Below are 27191 nucleotides of genomic sequence, written 5' to 3'. Positions count from 1 at the left end.
CAGGGAGTTTAATACGCAAAAAAGAAAGGGGAAGAAAGAAAGAAGCAGCTCCCTGTTCAGAGACAAAGAGGGGTGGGCTCCAAAGCTGAGAGAGGGAATCCCCAAAATGAGGACATTTTATAAACTGGTATCAAATGAGTATGAAAATATATTACTAGGTGAAAAAACATCAGAAGCAGAGCATGGTATATACTGTGCTAATTTTGGTTGAGAAAAAGGGGGCGGTAGAAAAAAATGTACATATATATCTCTACATATAAGTGTATAGACTCACTCACGCACACACACACACACACACACACACACACAATCTTTGGTGAGACTGCTGCATTACACAACTCCAGGGGGCGCAATTCCATTGTATTCTATATCAATGGCATCCCAGGAGCTCGATATAAACGACGTCCCTTGGAGTTGTGCAACGCAGTGGTGGCCCTGCTAACGTGGCTGCAGGTGGGTAACATATCTCTGGAAGAATACAGAAGTGGAATGACATGGGTTGCCTGTAGGGAAGGGACAGAGGTGGCTTGGTACATAGGTGGGAAGGAGACTTTTCACCATTCAGCCTTTGTGTTCTTTCAATTTGGAACGATGTGAATGCGTTATAGAAAATTCCTCTTCCCAGAAAATAAATCAAAGAAGTTGTAAAAATAAATACATATACGTAAGAGTAATACATACAAGTAACAGAACATGTTAGAAAATTTGGGAAATCCCGAAAAGTATAATGGAAAAAGAATTACGATTAAGCATGATTTTTTTTCCTGGTCTCTGGTTGTGTCTGCATGTATGTGCGTGTTGAATGCTTTGAAAGGCAGCATCATGCTCATAGGGCAGGAGTGGGCAAACTATAGCCCCAGACTAAATCTGGCCCATTGCCTATTTTTGTAAATAAAGTTTTATTGGAACACAGCCACACACATTCACTTATGCATTATCTATGGTTGTTCTGCTACAATAGGATCATTAAGTAATTGTAAAAGACACCATATGGTCTTCAAGCCAAAAATATTTACTATCTGGCCCCTTACCGAGATAGCCTGCCAATTCCTGGTGTAGGGGAGAAGCATGGGTTTTGAAATGGGCTGAATCTGGGTTCAAGCCTCAGCTCCATTGTTGACCAGCTGATGTGGTCAGGGAAATTATTAACAATGTATATTAAACATTGATCTGGTTTGGCTCTGTGTCCCTACCCAAACTTCATGTTGAATTGTAATCCCTGATGTTGGAGGAAGGACCTAGTGGGAGGTGATCGGATCATGGTGGCGGATTTCTTCCTTGCCGTTCTTGTTACAGTGAGTGAGGTCTCACAAAATCTGATTGAAAGTGTGTAGAACGTCCCCCTTTGGTCTCTCTTCTTCTGCTCTGGCCATGTAAGATGTACCTCCTTCCTCTTCACCTTCCACCATGATTGTACATTTCCTGAGGCCTCCCCAGCCATGCTTCCCATACAGACTGCGGAACAGTAAGCCAATTAAACCTCTTGTCTTTATAAGTTACCCAGTGTCAGGTAGTTCTTTATAGCAGTGTGAGAACAGTCTAATACCAATATCATCCCCAAGACCTGACCCTTGGGGAGTGTGTCCTAACTTGTACTATTGATTTTTAAAACAATGTTAAGACCATATTGTATACTACTTCCAACTATATATAAAATTTGGATTCTTTTATTTAACATTATATCACAGTATTTTTCTATATCATTAAAATTACTTATAAACTTTTTTTTCTTTTTCTTTTTTTTCTTTGTACTTTTTATTATGGAAATTTTTAACCATATAGAAAAGTAGAAAAAGTAGAATAATGAACACCTCCATACCCATCTCGTACATAAGAACTGTTAACGTTTGGTGTATTGACTTCATCTACTTTATTGCTGAAGTATTTTTAAGTAAATTGTAGACATGATGACATTTTAGCTCTAAACACATCCATATACATCCCAAAAAGGAATATTTTCCTACATAACTCGTAACTTCAAAATTCACAATCATTTCTTCTCCTTCTTCTTCTTTTTTGAGACAGAGTCTCACTCTGTCACCCAGGCTGGAATGCAGCGGCGTGACCTTGGCTCACTGCAACTTCTGTCTCCCAGGTTCAAGCGATTCTTGTGCCTCAGCCTCCCAAGTAGCTGGGATTACAGGTATGTGCCACCACGCATGGCTAATTTTTATATTTTTAGTAGAGATGGGGTTTTGCTATGTTGTCCAGGCTGGTCTTGAACTCCTCAACTCAAGTGATCTGCCCACCTCAGCTTCCCAAGGTGTTGGGATTATAGGAGTGAGCCACCATGCTTAGCCCACAATAATTTTTTTTTAATTTTTTTTTTTTAAATAGAGACGGCGTTTCAGCATGTTGTCCAGGATGGTCTCGATCTCTTGACCTCATGATCTGCCCACCTCGGCCTCCCAAAGTGCTGGGATTACAGGCGTGAGCCAACGCGCCCGGCCAACCACAATAATTTCTTAATATCATATAATACTTGCTCCATATACAAATTTCTACTTGTTTTCCAAAATTCCTTTTACAGATGGTTTATTCAAACCAAGATCCAATCAAGAACCATGTATTGCAATGGACTCTGTCTCTGAAGTCCCTCTGATGCTGTGACAGTATCTTGTTCCAGCCCCAGCCAACCTCTCTCACTCCCCAATTTCTTTGTGTTTAACCTTGACGTGTTAATGAAACGAGGCTTAATAAATAGTATGCTAAGTAGCTGAATATAGCATAACTGTGCACTCATTTTCTTATTTCTGGATATTTCCGTGGATTCTAATGCTTCCTTAGCATCAACAATGTGGCAAAGAACATCCTTAAGTCTTAGTTTGTCATAAAAGTACAAAACTATTTGCCATCTAGTGTGTTATTGTGCTAACCTGCCTGCTTCCTCATCCGCTCTTTGATGTATATCTAGTGACCTCTGATATCAACTTGGATGCTTGTCTTACAGTCATTCTGTTCTCAGGGATTTGATTATGTCACATTCTAAGCTGGGTGCTCCAGGCAAACTGGTCTATTTGCCTTTGCTTACACAAAATGAGTTATGCCCGATTTCCTCCTCCTCAGTCCATCCTGCCCCTCCTCACCCTGTCCAATTTCCACCCATCCCAAAGCCTTCACCAATGGATTTCTTCCGTGCATGCCTGCTTCCTAGGTCTCTTCAGCAGAAGTGGTCTCCTGCTTTTGTGCCACTCTGACGACAATGATGCTGCTGGGTTGTACTTGGCCTCTGGGCTTCTAGCAAATCTTCTCTCCACTCCTAGCGAGTGGGGACTGATTTATGTATCTCTGCCTTCTACATAGCACCCAGCGCCATCCCCTGCTCGCAGCTGCACCATGCATACTCATTGACAGAATAAATGGATGTTTTGTGATACATCAGTGATGGGATGCGGGGTGGCAGCCACCTTGTAATCAAGCCTAATTAAAGATCTCAGTGACCTTGGACAAGTCACTTTCTAAGCCTAAGTCTCCTCCCCTATCAAAAAATAAATAAAAAGTATCCACCTGATAGAGTTTTTAGAAGAATGAAAGGAAATATGAATGTCTGTGTTCTTAACCCTATTAGACCCTATCAGACCTAATATTTTTTCTTTCTTTTTTTCTTTCTTTTTTTTTTTTTTTTTTTTTGGAGATGGGGTCTCACTCTGTTGCCCAGGCTGGATTGCAGTGGCACTATCCCAGCTCACTGCAACATCTGCCTCCCAGGCTAAGGTGATCCTCCCACCTCAGCCTCCCAAGTAAATGGGACTGCAGGTGCCCACCACAACACCTGGCTAATTTTCGTATTTTTACATAGTATTTATTTATTTTTATTTTTTGAGATGTGATCTCACTCTGTCACACAGGCTGGAGTGTAGTGGTACGATCTTGGCTCACTGCAACCTCCGCCTCCTAGGTTCAGGTGATTCTTCTGCCTCAGCCTCCTGAGTAGCTGGGATTACAGGTGCCCACCACTACGCCTGGTTAATTTTTGTACTTTTAGGAGAGATGGGTTTCCCCATGTTGGCCAGGCTGGTCTTGAACTCCTGACCTCAACTGATCTGCCAACCTCAGTCTCCCAAAGTGGTAGGATTATAGGCATGAGCCACGGCGCCCGGCCAGACCTAATTTCTAAACAAATATTCTGTAAAGGCCTCTTTCACTATTCTGAAATAAAATTCAGAGACAATATACCTACAAACATAGTTCCTCCAAAAATGATGTCCAAGGTATAGTATAAAGGACAGATAGATACATACAAATTTGTGTTTCAACCTGTGACTGCCTTGACGTGACTCCATTAGAAGACACAGTGAAGGAGTGAAATGATAGCAACTAGTTATAATGAACATAGGAGCTTGGATTTAGAACTTAAGGAAAGCAAGGAGCAGAGGTACAGGTGTTCACCACAATGACCCTGTTAAGATAAATGAAAACAAACCAGGCTTGTTTGCATATGATAAGAAACAAGAGAGATATCATCTTAATTGAAGTAAGAATAACATGCCCAGACAAATTAAAAATTATCAAGGTGGAAAAACTGAGGAAGAAAAAGATCTCACAAATAAATTGGTCCTTATTAAGAAGAGAAGCATGGCCGGGCATGGTGGCTCACGCTTGTAATCCCAGCACTTTGGGAAACCGAGGTAGGAGAATCACTTGAGCCCAGGAGTTCAAGACCAGTCTGAGCAACATAGTGAGACCCCCCCCATCTCTACAAAATATGTGTATTTTAATTAGCTGATCATGGTGGCACTTGTCTATAATCCTAGCTACTTGGAGGCTGAGGCGGGAGGATCGCATGAGTCCAGGAGTTTGAGGCTGCAGTGAGCTTTGAACTCTCTGTCACCACACCACTGCACTCCAGCTTGGTGACAGAGAGACCCTGTCTCTAAAAAAATGTAAAACAAAATAGGCCAGGTGCAGTGGCATGTGCCTGTAATCCCAGCACTTTGGGATGCTGAGGCAGGTGGATCACCTGAGGTTGGGAGTTCAAGACCAGCCTGACCAACATGGAGAAGTCCTGTCTCTACTAAAAATACAAGATATTAACCAGGCGTAGTTACGCATGCCTTTAATCCCAGCGACTCAGGAGGCTGAGGCAGGAGAATTGCTTGAATCCGGGAGACAGAGGTTGTGGTAAGCTGAGATCACACCATTGCACTCCAGCCTGGGCAACAAGAATGAAACTCTGTCTCAAAAAATATATATATTTTAAAAGAAGAGTTAAAATAAGCCCCTATGCTATGACACAGGACAAGATATGATATTCAGTCCCTGAATGACCAGGGGCATACTGAAAAGTCATAGGAGACATAGAACAATTATTATTTGGGCAGGACTAACCTAGGCATTGTAGGAGCCTAGCATCTGTGGCTCCCCACTAAATGCTGAAAATAGCTCCCATCCATAATGACAATCTAAACAACTCCTTCACATTTTCAAAACTTCCCTGAAGGGCACTGCCACCCCCCTTGAGAACCACAGATACATGTGAAAGCAATTTGAAAAGTTAAAAGAATTTTTCAAATACACAGTATGATTAATCCACTAAAATTGCAGTGGATTTTCAGTGGACACTGTATATTGGTACTATTTAAATGAAGACTGTTGAATTATAAAACATGAGTCTTTTTTTTTTTTAATAAAACTGATTTCCATTTCTGGAAACATGGCAAGTGAATCAATATACTTATTGAAAATAACTAAAAATTCTGGATTAAAAATAATTTAAGAGCATCAGTGAATAAGCAGAAAAATTAACAATTCTTAGTCCAGGGATTTAGTGGAATAGTTTCGAGATGCAGGTAGAACACTGTGTTCCGAGAGCATTTGCTAAGCCTGCTGAATTTGAGCTTTGATATTTGAGACCTCACATGACTGTGAAAAAGGAGACAAAACCCACCGTCTGACCAAGCTGAGGAATTTAATAAGTGGTCTTCCAGCATAAAGCTGGGACGCTTCCAAAGGCTATGCCCTTGGTGTAAAAGGAAATTTAGAAACATTTCCCACATTCTGACTGGGCACAGTGGCTCACGCCTGTAATCCCAGCACTTTGGGAGGTCAAGGCAGGCGGATCATGAGGTCAGGAGTTCAAGATCAACCTGACCAACATGGTGAAACCCCATCTCTATAAAAATACAAAATATTAGCTGGGCGTGGTAGCAGGTGCCTGTGATCCCAGCTACTCAGGAGGCCGAGGCAGGAGAATCACTTGAACCCGGGAGGCAGAGGTTGCCATGAGCCTAGATAATGCCATTGCACTCCAGCCTGGGCAACAAGAGGGAAACTCTGTCTCACACAAAAAAAGAGAAACATTTCCCACATTATCCTGAAGACTGCAGGGAAAATCTGCCTCACACTTGCACAGAAGAGGGTAAGATGTATGTGTATGTGTCTTTGTGTTTGTGTTTGTATGTAGACACATGTGCCAAAAATCATCACTAAACATTCAAACCATGAGCTGTCCATGACACAGTTTATAGCAAAAAATCCACACTCTGGGTGGTCTGGATAGGCCAAGTGGAGAATGTAACTGGAGTGATCCCAGAAATAGTAATGCCTCCAGAACCTGGCAGAAGCAAAAGTGAATCCTTCATAGAGGAAGCCAAATTTATCCCTGACTTCAGAGTATTCCCACAGATGTCAAGGAAAACGAACAGTTTAAAGTTAAGTGACAGAGAGGGAAAGAGAGAGAGAAACTAACAACACAATAAAACAGGCCATTTAAGAACTAAGTACAAGAGGCAGCAGAAAGCTGGAACAAAACTGCAAAAACTTCTGATCTTGAAATAATAAGACAAAGACTTTTAAATAATCATGTTTAATGTGTTTAATAAAAATAAAACTCATGCATGAAACTGTATACAAGAAAAAGAAACAGAAAACGATTAAGTGATTTTGAAAAAGAAGCTAAAGAACTTCCAGAAAAAAAGAACTCAGGGCACAGATTTACTAGAATAATCACATGAAAAGATATACAGATCTATCTAACTATTTAGCAAGCTAGCATTTATCTCGATCTTAATGAAGTTGCAAAGCACCAAAGACAAAGAGAATATCTTAACAACAGTGAAAGAGAAAAGACAGATTATTTTTTAAAAAGTTTCAATTTACTACTCCTTAGCGGCAACTGATATCAAAAGACAATGTATGATATGTTCAATGTGCTAAGAGAAGATGATTGTTTATTTTCAACTCTATATTCATAATTGAGGAAAAGTAATTTTTGGACAAACAAAAACTGAGACAAGTTGATACGAACAAACCTTCAGCTCTGGCAGAAGAAAAATTAGTTCAGATGGAAGGTGTAGGGAAGAAGAGGAAATAAAACACACAAAAGTGAAAAATAGTTGAAATATTGAATATATAAAGCAATAGTAATAGGCTTGTGGGGTTTTGAAAGAAAAGTTGATAGAATTAAATGCACAACAGCAGCAGCATATACATCAGGAAGGCATAAGTGGAAGCTGTAAGTTTTCATATTTTTCAGGAAAAGTAGAATTGCTAAGTAACTTTGATTTTGCTAAGCTATTTGCTGCTATTTCTAGAGACTCCATTTACAGAATAGAAACAGTTCCCAAACCAGTAAAGGGAAAAAATGGAAATGGAAAAAACAACAAATCAATCTAAAAGAGGGCAACAAAGTAGAGAAAGAGAATGGAACTTGTGGGAAAATCGTAGTGAAACAAAAGGTATAATAGCGATAAACCCAGAAATATAAATAATTACGACAAATGTAAACAAATTAGATGTTTCACCTAAAATACAAAGCTTGTCAGAATGAACTTTTCAAAAATCGAACTATATGCTCTTCATAAGAAACATATCTCAAACAAGAGTATACAGAGAGTCTGAAAGCGAAAGGGTCAAAAAAGATGTACTAAGAAAATGTGTACTGGGCTTAGCTGTGTTAACCAGCAAAGTAGACTTAAAGCAAAAAGCACTGCTACAGACAGTTGTCACTTCAAGACATTAAACAATTCAGTTCAACGCAAGGACTGTTTTAAATTTACATACTCAATAACTTTCGAAATACATTAAGCAAAACTTCTGCATAGAGGATAAGTTCTGAAATAATATAAAAATACATATGTATTATAAAGCAAAAATTGGTCATTACCAAGAAAAATAAACAAATCAGGAACCATGGGGGAGCATTTAACACACCTCTTCTAGTAAATGGTTTAACAAACAGAACAAACAGGAAAAAATCATCAGTACGGATACAGAAGATTTGAACAACACGTGTAATACAAGTGACCAAAGGGACATTATATCAATCCAGGAAGCAGATGCCAAGATGGGATTAGACATGCCAGAGGCGTCTTGGGGAAACCACCCATGAGGGATAAAGGAGAGGAAGCAGTAGCAGGCAGAGAGCGTCTTCTGCCCACAATACCAATCTGAAAGGAGTGGGAAAAGGAAGAACGCTTGAGGAGGTGGAGTCTCAGACTACAGCGCAATTCTACAAATGGCATGGCCAGGCTGATGGGCTGCCTTTGACTCAAAGTTGCCCATTTAAAATGTCTCAAATCCCACAGGAATGGGCCTGCACTAGTAACCATGACAAGCTCAGCTCCACAAGCTGGAAGCAGCTCAGAGGAAGAGTGGTCTCAGCACAAATGCATTGCTGGATCCAAAGGAAGAGCGGTTAGGGCTGGCAGGCAACTGTGCACCCTGCAGCGGGAGAGCGAGTTGCGCAGGTTCATGACCACTATATGCATATTTAGCAGACAAGCTGAGTGGCGCATATCCATTGCCATCACAGACGTATTTAGAACACCATACCCAACAACTGCAGAAACACATGCCTTTCAAGCACACATGGAATATTTACAAATGTTGCCCATATACCAGGTCATAAGGCAAATCTCAATATACTTTTAAAATATTGAAATCATACAGAATACATTCACTACAACAATGAAGTGAGGCTAGAGATCAGTAACAGATAGTGAACAGAAAACCCACATATGCTTATAAATTAAGAAACCCATGTTTAAATAACCAGGGGCTCAAAGAAGAAAACATTGAGTATGGAACTGTAATGAAAATATGTAGCAAAACTTTTGGGATAGATTAAACAATTCTGAGAGAAATTTATGGACCAAAAGGCTATGTTTAGAAAAAAGAAATGGAAAGAAAACCTAAACACTAATGAACTAAACATCCATTTTATGAAGCTAGAAACACATCAGCAAAAAAAGAAAGGTAGGAAAATAAATAAGAGAAGCGTAGAAATTAATGAAATGGAAAATAAACACAATAGAGAAGATTAGCAAAGCCAAACATTCCTCTGAAAAGACTAATAAAAATGACAAACCTCTGGTAAGACTGACCAAGAAATAAAGAAAGCATAAATAAACAATATCAAGAATGAAATACTGATATAAATATAAAGGCTTTCTGATATCGAAACAGAATAATAAGAGGACATTGTTGAACATTTTTATGTCACTAAATTTGAAATCTTGTAAGAAACAGACCCACTCTCAGGAAAATCTAACAGACTAAAAGAGAAACCCCAACAATCCTATAATCATGAAAGAAATTGAATGTGTAAATTAAAACCTTCCCACATATTAAACTCCAGGGCCCGTTGGCATCACCAGCAAGTTCCAGACACTCAAAGAATAAATCATTATAATTGTATACAAGCTATTTCAAAGCATGAAAAAAAGAGGCCTCATTCCCTCAACTCATTTTATAAACCTAGCATTAACTTGGTGCCAAACCTGACAGTGCAAAACGGAAAAGTTTGGGCCAGGCGTGGTGGCTCATGCCACAGGCAGTTTGGGAGGTCAAGGTGGGTAGATTGCTTGAGCCCAGGAGTTTGAGACCAGTTTGGGCAACAGGGCGAAATCCCATCTCTACAAATAAACATAGCTGGGCATGGTGGCGCACGCCTATAGTCTCAGCTACTTGGGAGGCTGAAGCAGGAGAATCGCTTGAGCCCAGGAGGTAGAGGTTGCAGTGAGCCAAGATCGCACCACTGCACTCCAGCCTGGGCGACACAGCGAGACCCTGTCTCAAAAAAAAAAGAAAAGGAAAATTTCAGGTAAGCCTCACCCATGAACATGGATTCAAAAACCATAAACAAAATATTGGCAATCTTATTCAGCAACGTAAGAAAACGATACTGTACCCTGTAGTATCCCTCCCTTATCTGTGGTTTCACTTTCCATGGTTTAGTGACTTTCCTGCAGTGAACTGTGGTCCAAAGATATGAAATGGAAATAAACAGATAGATAGTTTATTGCCAGCACTAAACAATTCATGGTTTTTGTTTGTTGTTTTTTTGAGATGGGGTCTCACTCTGTCACCCAGGCTGGAGTGCAATGGTATTATCTCGGCTCACTGCAACCTCCTCCTTCAGGATCCAAGGGATTCTCCTGCCTCAGCCTCCCAAATAGCTGGTATTACAGGCACATGCCATCATACCTGGCTAATTTTTGTATTCTTAGTATAGATGGGATCAGGCTGGTCTTGACCTTCTGACATCAGGTGGTCCTCCCACCTCAGCCTCCCAAAGTGCTGGGATTACAGGTGTGAGCCGCTGTGCCTGGCCAACAATTCATGTTTTAAATTGCATGTTGTTCTGAGTATTGTGACGAAACCCTGCAGCATCCTACTCCAGCACTTCATCTTATCACGCAGGCATTGTCTCATCTCACTTATTACAAGAAGCGTGAGTATAATACAATAAGATACTCTGAGAGAGACCACACTTACATAATTTTTATTATAGTATATTGTTATAATTGTTCTATGTTATTAGTTATTGTTATTAATCCCTCACTGTGCCTGATTTATAAATTAAAATTTATCATGGGTATGTAGTCATAGAAAAATACATCGTATACATAGGGTTTGCAGTTATACATAGTATACATAGGGTTTGCAGTTAAACATAGTATACATAGGGTTTGCAGTTATACATAGTATACATAGGGTTTGCAGTTATACATAGCATACATAGGGTTTGTATACTATTTGCAGTTTCAAGTATTCATTGAGGGGGTCTTGGAACATATTCCCCACACATAAGTGGGGACTACTGTACATCATGAGAAAGCAAGATTAGTTTAACATATAAAATCAATGAGAAATTTATTATATAATTTATTTTAAAAATAAATAAATAAGAAAATTAGAATCTACACAAAGGAATAAAAAGTGCCATGAGTGGTAAAGGTATAGGAAAACCTAACAAAACCAGTTAGCCCTAAGTTCCATAGCCAGCAAAAATGTATTTCAAAAATAGAGAACAAATAAAGACTTTCTCTGATAATAAAAAGCTGACAGAATTCATCGCAAGCAAACCTGCATTACAAGAAATGTTAAAAGAGACTCTTCAGGCAGAAGAAAATGATACTAGATGAAAATTAGTATCAGCTGGGAGTGGTGATTTGCACCTGTAGTCCCAGTACTTTATTTCTTTTATGAATTGCATCATTGGTGTTTTATCTAAAAAGTCATTGACATACCCAAGGTCATCTATGTTTTCTCCTATGCTATCTTCTAGGAATTTTACAGCTTTGCATTTACATTTAGGTCTATAATCCATTTTCAATTAACTTTTGTGCAGAGTATAACGTGAGTCCAGATTCATTTTTCGTATGTAGATGTCCAGTTGTTCCAGTACTATGTGCTGAAAAGACGATCCTTGTTCCATTGTATTGCCTTTGCCACTTTAAGACAAGTTGACTGTATCTATTTCTGGGGTGTCTAATCTGTTCCATTGACCCACTTGTTTACTTTTTCACCAATACCACATTGTCTTGATTACTGTAGCTTCATGGTAAGTAAATGACACAGTTTATAGTAAGTCTTGAAGTTGGGCAGTGTTAGTCTTCCACCTCTGTCCTTTGTCAATATTGAGTTAACTGTTCTGAATCATTTTCCTCTCTATATAAACCTGAGAACCAATTTGTTTATATCCATAAAATAACATGCTGAAATTTCCATTGGGATTGCCTTGACTCTATATATCAAGTAGGGAAGAATTAACATCTTGACAATATAGAGGTTTCTATTCATAAACATAGAAAATATCAACTTTAGTGACACTAGTGTTATTAAGTCTGATAACCCAGTACCATCAGACCAACCTAGTTTTGTAGTTTTAATAATCTTATACATATTTTGTTAGATTTATACCCAAGTTCAGTTGCCCCTCAGTATCCATGGAGGATTTGTTCCAGGATCCTCAGAGATACCAGTGTCCTAGGATGCTCAAGCCCCTTATATAATATGGTATAGTATTTGTATAACCTACACAACATCCTCCATTATATATTTGTGTAAACCTACACATATCCTCCACTATACTTTAAATTATCTCTAGATAACTTATAACACCTAATACAATGTAAATACTAAGTAAATAGTTGTTACACTATATTGTTTAGAAAATAGTAGCAAGACAAAAATGTTTACATGTTCACTACAGGCACATCCATTTTTTTTTTTTTAAGTATTTTTGACCCACAGTTGTTTGAATCCATGGACACAGAATCCAGGAATATGGAATTTCTCAGGCAAACAAAAATTGAGGAAATCTGTTGGCAGTAGACCTGCCTTGAAGAAGTGTTAAAAGAGGTTCTCACAGAAAAGAAAAATTATATAGGTCAGAAACTTGAATCTACATAACGGGAGAGTATCAAAGAAGGTATAAATGAAGAAAAAAATAAAAAGTTTCATTTTTCTTATTATTAGTTTATCTAACAGACAGTAATTTGTTCAAAATAATAATAACCGCAATGTATTTGTATATATATATGCTTATGCATAAGTGAAATGAATGACAGGAAGGACACAAAGGATTACAGGAAGGAATTAGGAATATTTTCCTGTTATAAGGTATATATACTACCCATAAAACAGTATAACAGTAATAAAAGTGACTTGGGCTGGGCACAGTGGCTGGCCTGTAATCCCAGCACTGTGGGAGGCCAAGATGGGCAGATCACTTGAGGTCAGGAGTTCGAGACCAGCCTGGCCAACATGGTGAAACCCCGTCTCTATTAAAAATACTAAAATTTGCCATGCGTGGTCATATGTGCCTGTAGTCCTAGCTAATCAGGAGGCTGAGGCAGAAGAATTGCTTGAACCTGGGAGGTGGAGGTTGCAGTGAGCCAAGATCGCGCAACTGCACTCTGGATGACAGAGACTCTGTCTCAAAATAAATAAGTAAATAAGACTTGGCTTAGTTGTGAATATGTATTGCAAACTCTAGAGCAACACTGAAGAAAAGTTTAAAAAAAGAAATAAAATTGATGACTAAGAAAGAAGAGAAAATGGAATCATGTAAAATGCTCAATTAATACCACAAAAGGCAGAGAAGGTGTGGAAGACAAAAATTCCCATTATGTATGTTACTCCTTTTTTTAGTGGTCCCACAGCTCATCACGGATATTCCATTGTGGTTTTGTCTTTTTTCTCTTTGCTTTTCACTTTTGGAAGTTCCTATTGTCATGTCTTCAAGCTCAGAGAATCATTCTTTAGCCATGTGTTTAGCCGTATTGAGTTCACCAAAATCATCCTTCATTTCCATTACAGTTTCTTTGATCTCTAACACTTTTTCTTAATTCTGTCTTAGAATGTTCATTTCTCTGCTTACATTATTCATTTATTCTTTAAAGTTGTCTTTTTTTCATTAAAGCCCTCAGCATATTCATCATCATTTAAAAAAATTATTTCTGTGATAATTTCAGTGTTCCTACCATATCTGATCCTGGAGCTGATGCTTGTTTAGGCTCTTCAAATGATGGGTTTTTTGTTTGTTTGTTGTCTTTTAGTATGCCTTATTGTTGTTTTGTTTTGTTTTGTTTTGTTTTGAGACAGGGTCTCTGTCACTTAGGCTGGAGTGCAGTGGCACAATCTTGACTCACTGCAACCTCCAACTGCTGGGTTCAAGTGGTCCTTTCACCTCAGCCTTCCAAGTAGCTGGGACTACAGGTGCGCACCACCTCACCCAGCTAATTTTTGACCTCAAGTGATCCACCCACCTTGGCCTCCCAAAGGACTGGCATTACAGGCATGAGCCACCATGCTCAGCATACTGTGCCTTGTAATTTTTTGTTGGAAGGTGGACATGATGTACTGGGTAAAAGGAACTGCACTAAATAGGCCTTTAGTAATACAGAGGTGAGCCGAGCATGGTGGCTCACATTTTAATCCCAGTGTTTTGGGAGGCTGAGGTGGGAGGATTGCTTGAGGTCAGAAATTGGAGACTCAGCTGGGCAACATGGCAAGACCCTGTTTCTACAAAAAAAAATTTTTAATTAGGCATGGTGGCATGCACCTGCAGTCCTGCTCCGTGGGAGGCTGAAGCAGGAGGATCCCTTGAGCCCAGGAGTTCAAGATGGTGATGATCTATGATTACACCACTGTACTCTATCCTGGGTAACAAAGCAAGACCCTAACTAAAATTTAAAAATAAAATAAAATATTGAAAAAGTAATATAGAAGTACAGTAGGGGGGAGGGAAGGGAATACTTCTATAATTTTACAGTTAGGTCTTTGTCTTTTGGTGAGCCTTTACCCCTGGACTGTGAATTTCACCATTGTTTCTCAGATGTCCCCAACCTCCACTCCTTATGTGGGACAGGATGGCTAGATGGTGCTGGAACTGGGTATTTCCCTTCTGCCATGTAGAAAGCTAAAGGGAGCTGGAGTTGGGTAATTTCCTTTCTCCAGGTAGGTTCAGCTCTGGCACATCCCAGCAGGCTAGGCTCTGGTAAAATAGTTACTTCTAAGGGTAGGCCTTGTTAGGAAAAACAGAACGTTCTGTAGGTCTGGATCTGAAAGGAACAAAACACACACACACACACACACACACACACACACACGCACACACTGGCACATTTCAACATGGTTCCTTTCTCCTTCTCCTGCCAGAAGCTTGAGGCAGTTTTCATCCGATATTGACTATGAGGTCCAGGTGGTGTTCCTGCAGGTAAAACTACAAAAGCAGGGGGGTTCCTCTATCATTGGGTCCCCTGGAGTTTTTAACTTTCAGATCTGTCCATACTGACCCTCCAAGAATCTGTCAATTACAATTTAGTTTTTCCTACCCTAGTGCTGGCTCCTGACGGTTTCTGCTCTGGTAGGCTGTGATTCTCTGTATCTGTTTGTCTATCTCTCTAATTTTGGGGAGAGCAGTTTGCCTTAGGACCTTACTTCTCTGACAGATCTAGAAGACTTGATTTTTCAGTTTGTAAAACTTTTACTTGCTGTCTAGGATGGAGTGCTAATTTCTAAGCTCCTTGCATGCCAGACCAGCCATTCAATATATTTTTCATTTCAGATATTTTAAATTTATATTTTTTTAAAGTTCCATTTGGTTGCTTTACATCTATTTTTATTTTTAAAATTGTTTTGGAGATGGGGTCTTGCTCTGTCACCCAAACTGTAGTTGGTTTCTTTTTATACCTCCCATTCTCTCCTCGTTATGCTCATGTTCTCCTCCACATTTTTTAATGTCTGGAGCAAATTTATACAGTAGTCCTCCCTCATCTGGAGTTCCACTTTCCATGGTTTCAGTTACCCATGATCACTTGAAGTTCTAAAATATTAAACGGAAAATCCCAGAAATAAACAATTCATAAGTTTTAAGGTACACGCTGTTCTGAGTAGTATGATAAAATCTCACACCACCCTGCTCTGTCCCGGCCACGACGTGAATCATTGCTTTGTCCAGTGTATCCATGCCATCTACACTACCCACCCTGCCTGTCACTTAGTAGCCTGCTCAGTTATCAGATCCACTGTCAGATATAGGTGTGGCAGTTCTCATGTTCAAGGAACTCTTATTTGACTTAATAATGGCCCCAAAGTGCAAGAGGAGTGCTGCTAGCAATTCAAATATGCCAAAGAGAAGCACAAAGTGCTTCCTTTGAGCAAAAAAGATGAAAGTTCTTGACTTAATAAGGAAAGAAAAAAATTTTATGCTGAGGTTGCTAAGACCTACGGTAAGAATGAATCTTCTATCCATGAAATTGTGAAGAAGGAAAAAGAGATTCATGCTAGTTTTGCTGTTGCACCTCACATTACAAAAGTTATGGCCATAGTGCATGGGAAGTGCTTAGTTAAGATGAAAAGGAATTAAATTTGTGGGTGGAAGACATGAACAGAAATGTGTTCTGATTGATGGTAACATGTTGCAGCAGAAAGCATTGAGTTCATACAAAGACTTCAGCAAGAGATCCCCCGAAATTAGTGACACCAAGCCATTTACTGCAAGTGAGGGATGGTTAAACAGATCCAGGAATAGATTTGGACTGAAAAATATAAATATTACTAGAGAGGCTGCATCTGCCAATGAAGAAGTTGCTGCCACATTTCTGGCAAAGTTGAAGAAGTCACCAAGGAGAAAGGACACCCTCCAAAGCAATGAAACCTGGCTTTTCTGGGAGAAGATGTGCAATAAAACCTACACTCATAAAAGTGCAAAGGAGCACCAGGGCATAAAACATGGAAGGACAGATAGTTCTGTTGTCACGTGGCAATACTGCAGGGCATATGATATAACCAGGTGTAGTATACACAGCGAAGAACACACATGCTCTCAAAAACAAAATCAAAAAGTATCTGCCTTTGTTTGATACTATCTATGGTTTCAGGCATCCACTGGGGGTCTTGGAACTTATCCCCTATGAATAAGGGAGGCTAACTATAATTACTGTTTAATGTCTTCATCTGCTAATTCGATCATTTGTTATTTACACGTCTGTTTCTTTTGGTTACTTTTTCAACGATTTGTGAAGACCCCTCTGCAAATCTCTGGTTGGTAGTCACTTGGGTCTCACCTCGGTATTATTCTTTAGGATGTAATTACATGTTTTATTCATTCATTTGAATGTTTGACATATTTCAAAATAATAAAAGAAAATGAACCTAAATTCTCTATATTGTTTCTTTATAGTGAGAGATAACTTGATGATTTCAAGGTTTTGAGTGTCCTTATTAATCCATTCCACAGCCATTTGCTGCATATTTCCTATGTGTTGGGCATTATACTAGACACCAGAAATACAGAGATTTTGTCCATTTATTAGATTAGTTTATTATCTATCAGGAAGCTTTCATAATAAAAATAGTAGCTAATGTTATGATTGTAACATATGACATTTAACTGAGTGTTTACTGTTTGCATTAAGCACTTTACGTCAATCACCTCATTTAATCTTACGAACTACTATTTCCCTGATTTAAAAAACAAGGAAATTGGCCAGGCATGGTGGCTCACACCCGTAATCCCAGTACTTTGGGAGGCCAAGACAGGCAGATCACTTAAGCCCAGAAGTTCGAGACCAGCCTGGACAACGTCGTAAGACCATGTCTCTATAAAAACTATAAAAAATTAGCCCATTGTGGTGGTACACATCTGTAATCCCAGCTACTCAGGAGGCTGAGGTGAGAAGATCACCTGAACCCAGGAGATCAAGGCAGCAGTGAGCTGTGATTGTGCCGTTGCACTCCAGCCCCAGCAACAGAGTGAGACCCTGTCTCAAAAATTAAAAATAAAAAAAAAAAAAAAGGAAATGGAGCACAGCAACAATAACTTGCCCAGGCTTACAGAGCTCAGACAGGCAGAGCCAAGATTTGCTCTTAATAATTGTGGTTTTCTGTCCAGCATTCACTCCCTTCCTTTTGATGACAACACCTGGATTTTCCTTCAGGAACCACCCTTCTCACATTTGGTCCCTTAGTTTAGCTGGAACTGACTACCCACACCTAGTCCAAGGACTAGTGTTGACCCCGGCCACTTAAGCTCCCAGATGCACTGATTGGCTCAGACATGAGCATGTGACTCATAAGAGACCAATAGTAGTTAAGTCTGAAGAGGTTTTTGGTTTTTCTTTGTTTGTTTGTTTTTTGGGTTTTGGTTTTTTTGTGTCCCTTTTGGGGAAAATGAGCTGCCTTAGCACTTGAATTGAACTCCTGGCTATAGAAATAAAGTAATCTTGGAGATTTGGGAGGATCGTCTGTTATAGAGAATGATACCAACCAGAAGCAGAATGAGGAAAATTGGAGACTGAGTCCTGATGCCATGATTTGAACCCTTGGATCTAGCCATGACTGAAGCTTTCTCACTGTCTGGTCTTTTCAGTTACATAAGCCTCAACTTGGCTTCTCACACTTGTAAAAACGAGTCCTAGCTAACACAAGAGTACAGGCACCTAACCCAGTAACTATTGCACCAGCTGAGTGATGAGGGCTGAAACAAATGTGGAGGGGCCAGGCGCAGTGGCTCACACCAGTAATTCCAGCACTTTGGGAGGCCGAGGTAGGAGCATCACTTAAGCCCAGGAATTCAAGGCCAGACTGGGCAACATGGCAAGACTCCATCTCTACAAAAAAAAAAAAAAAAAAATCAGCCAGGCATGGTGGTGCACCACTGTTGCTCCAGCTACTCAGGAGGCTGAAGCAGGAGGATCACTTGAGCCCAGGAGTTTGAGACTGCAGTGGGCTAGGACAGTACCACTGTACTCCAGCCTGCATGACAGAGCAAGATCTCATTTCTAAAAATAATAATAATAAATAAAATTAAATTAAAATAATACAGTAGATGTGGGTATTTAGGGTGCACTTAAATGTACTCAGCATATGTATAAAGTGAGATGTTTTTCACTTTCTTGCCTTTCCTATCCTAGGTCTGACGCTAAATCTCAGGAGAGATATATTTACACTAAGAGAGAGAAAGGCATGGATTAACTTCATGCCGACACCAGCCAAGCCAGTCATCCTTCACTGGGGGGTTGGGCGGCGCTACCCAGTGTCATGAAAGATTATCACAAAAGACCTGATCTCAGGGACAACAATAACAGCAGCAAGAATTATTTAGGTTCTGGAATACATTTCATCTGTGGTTTACAAAGCCCTTGACAGCAAAATTAAATCTGACATCACTCCTCAGGTTAACAAAGCACTGTTGCAGACTCCACAGTGGAGTGAGCTCAGACACTGGAGGGCCCTCTCTCTCTGAGGGCTGGAGTCACCTGTTTTGGCTGGGCTCACAATACACCAGTCACTTCCAAGAGCGACTTGTCATGAGGGGGTAATGCAACCCTTGGAGCAAAAGGAATAACATACACAGGACCTCAACCAAGCCACGGGCTCCATCAAACCCATCTTTGGATTTCACTCCTTGGCCACAGGACAATCTCATCCTTACCCCTCCCCGACCAGGTTCAGAAAGAACGTTACCACCTCACAGACTTGTGAAGGTCAGACTTCAGAATCAGCCGGTAAGTTAATTAGACCACTAACATCCTTTGAAAGGAATGTAACAGCTGACATTAAGATCATCACAAAAGGTTATATATATTTTTTCTCTATTGGAGAGGACAGTTCCCACGTTCAGGCAGCAGAGGCATGAGAGCATTAGCATTCACAACCAACTCCAGAAGTATGTAAATAACCACACTGCTTAGCACCCTGGCCCATAGGTGGTTCACCCTCTTCCATGATTAAAGGTGGCCATCACACTTAGTGTTTGTACTGCTGAGCATGGTGAGGTCATATTTCCCCTCCAGAGATGGAGACAAAAAGGGGAAAAAAAAACCCACCACTTTTTCTCCTTGATACATTTCAAGCTGTAATAAATCAGAATTTAGATCTTTGGTGAATAATTCATATTTATCTAAAAGAAAAAATAATGACTTTCATTATATTTCATCTTCCTTTTAACTGAGTTTTGGAAACTGATTCCCTGGACTGGAGCTTCCAGAAATCCATAGGAGGTTTGCCTGATGGCTCACCCTTGGGGGTGCCTCCTGGAACCTCCACCCTTCTTGCCTGGCTCTCTTTGGCTCCCCCGGGTTTGTGGGGGATGGGAGCAGTACAGGAAGAGTCTGGGCTGACCATGGTACTGTCTGTGTCAGGTACCTAGAGCTGACTCTTCTCTCAGGGCTAGCATGGGATCCCGGAAGTCCCCCTCCTGGGCCCTACAACTGCATTCTTTGACCCAGGTAGTAAGTCTCCTAGGCTAACTGCCATCATCTCCCTCCCCCTCAGTCAGGCACTGGACAGCATGCCCTCCACCTTCTTCTGCTGAAATCTCCTTGCTCCATGCAAGAAGTTCAATGGGCAGGGTTCCTTTAAAGCAACCCCACCTTTCCTGAGTGATTTGGAAGAGCATATTTTGACCTTTGTAGCAGTGCAATGATGCCTCAAACACAGTGATTTCTCCAGCCACAGGGGGGTGCAGCCAGCCTCTCCTTCATTAAAGACTTTTCCTTCTCTTCCAAGCTTGAGCTACGGTTCCAACCCCTCTCTTCTCCCCATCACATAGGACACATATTGAACTCTCTTAGTGGGTAGTCTATTCAGTGCTTCTCTCATTAGGCTTGAGGTGAGGAAAAAACATGCCCTCCTTTCTCCTGAGAGGAGAATGGGGCTACCATCACACCATAATTCTCTCCAGAGAAATCTATAATAATTCCCAATGTTTGGCCTTTTCGTTGTCAACCCTCCAACGCCCACCTCTTTTTTCTTTTACATTCAACTATGCTTATTTTAATTGATGCACATTTCACATACGGTAAAATTCGCCTTATTAGCATACAGTTCTATGAGCTTTGAAAAATAAATACAGTAATACAACCACCCACACCATCAAGATACAGAATAGTTTCATCCTTGCCCGGTATTTCCTCGCCTCTCTTTGTAATCAACTGCTTCCCTCTCCCTAGGCTCCGCAGCCACTGTTCTCTTATTTGTCCCTAAAGGTTAGCCTTTTCCAGAATATCATATAAATGGATTTATTCAACATGCAGCCTTCGAGATTGACTTCTTGCACTTAACGTAATGTTTTTGCAATTTGCCCATGTTGTCAGGATTAGTCATTTGCTCCTTTTTATTGCTGAGGTGTACTGCTTTGTATGGATGTACCGAAGTTTGCTTATCTGTTCATTAATTGATGGGATTTTGGGTTGTTTCTGGTTTTTGACAATTATGAATAAAGCCACTATAAAAAATCATTTTATAGGTTTCTGCGTGAACACAAGTTTTCATTTCACTTGGGTAAATACCTAGGAACGGGATGGTAGGATTGCTGGATAATGGCCAGGTGTAGCCCTCCCAGCACTTTGGGAAGCTGAGGAAGGTGGGTCACTTGAGGCCAGGATTTTGAGATCAGTCTAGCCAGCATGGTGAAACCCTGTCTCTACTGAAAATACAAAAATTAGCCAGGCATGGTGGTGTGCACCTGTAGTCCCAGCTACTTAGGAAGCTGAGGCATGAGAATCACTTGAACCCAGGAGGTGGTGGTTGCAGTGAGCTGAGATTGTACCACTGCACTCTAGCCTGGGTGACAGAGTGAGGCTCTGTCTCAAAAAAAAAAAAAAAAAAAAAGGATTGCTGGATAGTATCACAAGAAACTGCCAAACTGTTTTCCACAGCAGCTGTATCTATACCATTTTGCATCCACCAGCACAATGTGAAAGTTCCTGCTGTCCCACATCTTTTCCAGCACTTAGTATTGTTGAATTTTTTTTAGCTAATCTAATAAATGTAGAGCCGTATCTTATAGTTTTAATGTGCATTTCCCTAATAACTAATGACATTGAGCATATCTTCATCTATTTATTTGCCATCCATATATTACCTTTGATAAAGCATCAGTTCAAATCTTTGCCTACTTTTAAATTATGTAATTATGTTTTTTTAACGTAATGAGTTTTTAGAGGTTATTTATTTATTTATTTATTTTTTTTTTTAACAGAGTCTCACTCTGTCACCAAGGCGGGAGTGCAGTGGCACGTTCCTGGCTCACTGCAACCTCCACCTCCCAGGTTTAAGCAATTCTCCTGCCTCAGCCTCCTGAGCAGCTGGGACTACAGATGCATGTCACCATACCTGGCTAATTTTTTAATATTTTTAGTAGAAACAGTGTTTCACTGTGTTAGCCAGGATGGCCTCTGTCTCCTGAATTCGTGATCTGCCCACCTCAGCCTCCCAAACTGCTGAGATTACAGGCATGAGCCACAACACCTGGCTGAGAGTTTTTTATATAGTATGGATCAGATAAGTGTTCTGCCTTCTCCCAGTCTGTAGTTTGTCTCTTCCTTCTTTTAACAGTGCCTTTTAAAGAGCAGAAGTTTTCAACTTTGATGTAGTCTAACATAGCAATCCTATCTTTTATGAATCATGCTTTTAGTTTTGTAACTACAGAATCTTTGCCTAACCCAAGATCACAACAATTTTCTCCTACATTTTCTTCTAAAGGTTTTATGTATTGGGCTTTACATGAAAGTCTATAACCCACTTTGAGTTAATTTTTGTACATGGTGCAACAAATAGAACAAGGTTCACTTTTGCATATAGATGTCTAGTTGTTTTAGCACCATTTGTTGTAAAACTATCCTTTCTCCATTGACTTGCCTGTATCTTTGTTGAAAATCAATTGATTATATATATATGTGGGTCTGTTTCTGGATTTCTAGTTGATTTCTTTGATCTGTGTATTTTGTTTCGACAATATCACATTGTCTTGGTTAATCCAGCTTTAGAGTAAGCCTTTAAATCAGATAGTGTGAGTCCTCAAATTTTGACCTTTTTCAAAATTATTGCTTTGCCTTTCCATATAAATTTTAGAATCAACTTTTCTATTGCTACAAAAGAAATCCTGCTGCATTGGAATTGCAATGAATCAATAGTCCATTTTGAGAAGAATTGCCATCTTGGCAATTCTGAGTCTTCCAGTCTGACCATAACCTTCTTTAGGTTTTCTTTGTTATTTCAGCAGTGTTTTATAGCTTTCAACATCTAGATCTTATACATATTATATTATATTTATAACTAAATATTTCAGGTCTTTGGATATTAAGAAAATACTTTAAAAAATTAGTTCCCCATTAATTATCAGTGTATAAAAATACAATTGATTTTTGGTTTTAGACCTGGTATCTTGCAGTCTTACTAATCTCATTTATTGGCTCTCATAGCTTTCTTTGCAGATTCTCTGAGATTTTCTGTGTAGAAAATTATGTCATCTGTGAATAGAAATAGTTGTATTTCTCTTTTACAATGCATATGCCTTTTACTTCTTTTTTCTTGCCTTATTGCACTGGCTGCAACCTTCAATAAAATGTTAGATAGGAGTAATGAAGCAAACATCCTTATCTTATTCCTAATTTTAGGAATTAGCGTTTCTTTGGAGCTTTCTCACTAAATTTGTAGTGAAAGGAAAACATTTCTTAGCTCTCGCCCAAGGAAAGAATAAAACTCCTATCTCACTGACAACTCTTTCCAAGAAATCTAATTTCAACTTCTGGACTTTACAACTTCAGCCTGGGTCATACCTTTGAGGTAGACAGAGCTAAAGGTCACAGAACTGGTTCCAGGATGCCTCTTTGTAAGTCTTGCAAATGCGTTCTACTATCTTACTTTTTGCAAAAGGGGAAAGCTTGCCTATTATTTTTTTTTCTCAGTATTTTGGGGCCTCAGCCAAAATCAAGACATCCATCTACAGATGTTATTATTAATTTTATTTTATAAATGAGGGATGTTAGGCTCAGAGAGTTTAAATAACTTGCCCAAGGTCATATAGTTACTAAGTGACATAATTCAAATTCAGCTTTGTCAGGGCCAGAGGAGATGTTATTTCCACTAGCCCATATCAGTACAGCTATAAAAATTCAGACAGCATTTATCATCCCCCCAACTCACATGTAAAAGCAAAATGGCTAAGGTATCGCTAAACGTCATTTAGTCATTCTAGAAGACCATACTATGCCTAATGAAGTTTGTCCTCCAAATGGCCATGGAATGATAATCATCTGAAATCCTGAAGCAGGTGCTGAGGTCAGAAGCTGAGAGTCTCTAATTATCAACACTGGTCCCCTCAGGCTTTCCTTGAATAACCCAGACAGGAAATCAGGACAGACATTATGGACTCTATTTTGGTCAAGAAATTTGACCTATGTCTCTAGATCAAGGAGCCCACGCCAATCTGCTTCTGTGGCCACTTCAACAAACTCAGGCCCCAGCTGGAGATCACTTCTTGCAGATCAGAGTCAGCCAGGCCCTGAGCAAAAGCTTAGGGTTGAAACTGATGCCAGTGAAGTCACAAACTGAAATAAATATCTCCCCTATCATTCATAACCCCCCAGCAAGTGAACAAAGCATTTGTGTAAGTTTTCCAAAAAAATGAATTTTCCTGGGAGCGGAAAGATTTAAATTAAAAAGAGGAGTCTCAGCAATTTTACTTCCGGGCATATACCCTAAAGAACTGAAAATAGCTGTTTAAGCAAAAACTTGTACATGAATGTTCACAGTAGCACAGACTGCTAACAATAGTCGAAAGGCAGAAACAGTCTGAATGTTCATCAACTGAAGAATAGATAAATGAAATACGGTATATCCATATAATGGAATATTATTCAGCCATAAAAAGGAATGAAGTAACTGATCTGTGCTACAACACAGATGAATCTTGCAAACATTATCCTAAGTGAAAGAATCCAGACACAAAACCCCCCCCATTGTATAATTCTAATTATATGAAGTATTCAGAGTAGGCAAATCTATAGAGACAGAAAGCAGCCTGATGATTGCTAGGGGGTGAGGGAGAAGGGAATGGGGAGCGACTGCTTCATGAGTCTGGAGTTTCTTTTCAGGGTGATGAAAATATTCTGGAACAAAACAGTGGTGATAGTTGTACAACTCTGTGAATGTACCAAATGTAACTGCTTTATACACTGAAAAACTGGTTAAATGGTAAATTTTATGTGTATTTTACTCTATCTTTAAAAGAGGGGTCTCTGCTTGAGAGCGGCTGTCATTTTGCTGTTATGTTATGGTTGTCTATCCAGATCACTTCCTGATAAACCTCTTCTGCTTAGCTGTTTCTTGTCATACGCCACTTGGATTATCACAGTAGCCTCCTCACTGGTCTCCTGTTCCTGGTGTTACTCATCTTCCATGAACTCTCTACAGTGTCAAAATGAGCATGACGTTCCTTTCTTTAAAATCTTTCAAGGGTCCCTGAGCTCCTACTGCAGGAGGATCGCATTCCCTTGCCCAGTGTTGAAAGACACTTCCTGATTTGGCACCCAATTGCTCCTCTCCCTGTGCAGGCCTCATGGTGGGTGTTCCCTGAAAGGGCAGGGCCCACGGTGCTCTCAAGGACTGCTCTGTCCCAAGCAGAGAGAATGGCCCCTGGTGCATAGCAGCTGCTCAGTGTTTGTGAATGCAGTAATCAGGCTTCAGCTAATCTACGTAGCTCCAGCTCTTGCTACTTCCTCAAATACCCGGTACTCTAGCCAAACCAGATTGTCCAGTAAGTTAGGCCAATCCACGCATCTGAGCCTTTGTTGAATTGCTCTCGCCATTTGGAATGTTTTCTGACCATCCCTAAATCTGAGCAAAGGAGTTCATCCTTTAAGACAGTTCAAGCAGTTTCTTTTGTGACTGTCAGTCACTGGTTTCTTGGTGTTCCCATAGCATGTTGAACAGCCCTTTGTGGCAGCTTTAGTATGTCTTGTTTTGGGATCATTTGTCTACATCCCTGAGACTCTTACAGGACTATGTGGACTGAGTAGCTCATCTTAACTCCTCCTGCATCCCCTCTTGTGATTAACATATTATAGGTGATATTGGGGAAACAACACAAAAGGTAACTAAATGATTCTTCTTGAAAGATCAACCTGGAAACCAGGCGTGGAGGCTCACACCTGTAATCCTGGCACTTTGGGAGGCCAAGGCAGGCGGATCACTTGGAGTCAGGAGTTCGAGACCAGCCTGGCCAACATGGCGAAACCCCACCTCTACTAAAAATATAAAAATTAGCAGGCACGGTGGTGGGGGCCTGTAATCCCAACTATTCGGGAGGCTGAGGCAGGAGAATCATTTGAACTGAGGAAGCGAAGTGTGCAGTGAGCTGAGATCACACCAGTAAGCTCCAGCCTGGGCAACAGAGTGAGACTCTGTCTCGAAAGTGAGAAAGAGAGAGGAAGGAAGGAAGGAAGGAAGGAAGGAAGGAAGGAAGGAGGGAAGGAAGGAAGGACAACCTTGAGATATTTTTTTCTCACAGAAAGCAATCTGAATTAAACTGGAAATTGAGGACAATCATCACTGAATCTCAGTAATTCTACGTACTTGGCTGTGGTAAAAGACAAGAGAAGGAGACAGAAGTGGAAACAAGTGGAAAGGGCAGGAAACTGTAGCAGCATAATGTATGTCGCCCTTTCACAGAGCACCTCTCTTTCTGAAGGATCCCACCAGGGACTTGCTGAATGGATTGGAAAGTGAACAGCAACCATCACTCTGTTTCCAGGAAGAGAGGAGCGGCCACGTACTCTGGGTGTTACATTCGGTACAAGTGTAACCTCCCACCAAGCCTCAGTAATTAAGAACCAACCGTGAAAATGAAATTCCGGTTTTCCTTTACATCATTTTCCCTTTATTGCTTCGTCCCCTCTTGCCCACTGACGTCAGGAGTATATTTCATCCTGCCTCTTCCTAATCATGTTTGTCTCTCCAGCTTGGGCAGAATGTGCTGCGCCGCCTGTGCCCTCTTCAGCAACTTGTGCTCTCCATGTGCTTGTCTTTTCCTGGTGTCTGCTGCTGGGTCCTTTTGGTTAATGTCACCCTCCCTTCCCCAGCATACAAGAGAGCGGCCACTCAGAAAGGCTTGGCTGCGGAGTCAGACTCTGCAGACAAGAGGATGCCCCTCTGGCTTTTCCTCAGCCTTGCAAGGCACTTTGAATCCTGCATTTCAAAGTGGAGAAGGATAAATTCAGGAAGAGGTAGGGGCCCAAGAACATAAGGGAAAAGAATTGATAATGCTTTTGTGTATCTGCTAAGTGATCTCACTTAATTCTCTCTTCCCGATGAGATCGTATTATAAGTTGACGGATGAGGAAACGGAGATGAAATAACTTCCCCAAGACCACTCCGCTGGTCAGTGTCAGAGCCAAGATACAAACCCAGAAATGTCTACTCCAGCATCGGGGCCCTCGCCTCCCCCACACACCTCTGGCTGTGGGATTAGGCTGCCCAGTGGGCTTTGGGAAAAGAGAGGCAGGAGACATTTTGAATGTAGATCTGATTGAGGCTGGTGTCTGAGGCCACAGGGGTCCAATCTGGCCATGAGATTTCCTGATGCTCTTCACACCAAGCTATTGCCCATCAAGTCCGGATGTTTTAGAGCTGGGGATGCAGGGAAGCCTCTAGAAGAAAGGGGTTGGTGAGGAGTT

General features: G+C 40.4%; 1 long non-coding RNA gene across 3 annotated transcripts in view; it reads left to right on the top strand.

The window, feature by feature from the left end:
- LOC116552559 overlaps window positions 1-26366 on the top strand; it is a 50946-nt gene extending 24580 nt beyond the window's left edge. Inside the window, exons 3-4 of one of the 3 annotated variants that reach the window (XR_004269442.1) lie at window positions 24974-25078; window positions 26027-26366. This is a non-coding gene — a long non-coding RNA (uncharacterized LOC116552559). Of the gene's footprint in view, window positions 1-2025; window positions 2050-18644; window positions 19037-24973; window positions 25079-26026 lie in introns of those variants that run through there. The other 2 variants (XR_004269443.1, XR_004269444.1) reach the window with 2 other exon arrangements.
- Window positions 26367-27191: the final 825 nt, after the last annotated feature.

The sequence above is a fragment of the Sapajus apella genome, unplaced genomic scaffold (assembly GCF_009761245.1).
Source record: "Sapajus apella isolate SASKATOON/1434 unplaced genomic scaffold, GSC_monkey_1.0 scaffold12, whole genome shotgun sequence".
Lineage (NCBI taxonomy): Eukaryota > Metazoa > Chordata > Mammalia > Primates > Cebidae > Sapajus > Sapajus apella.
This window is presented reverse-complemented; position numbering and strand designations above follow the sequence as displayed.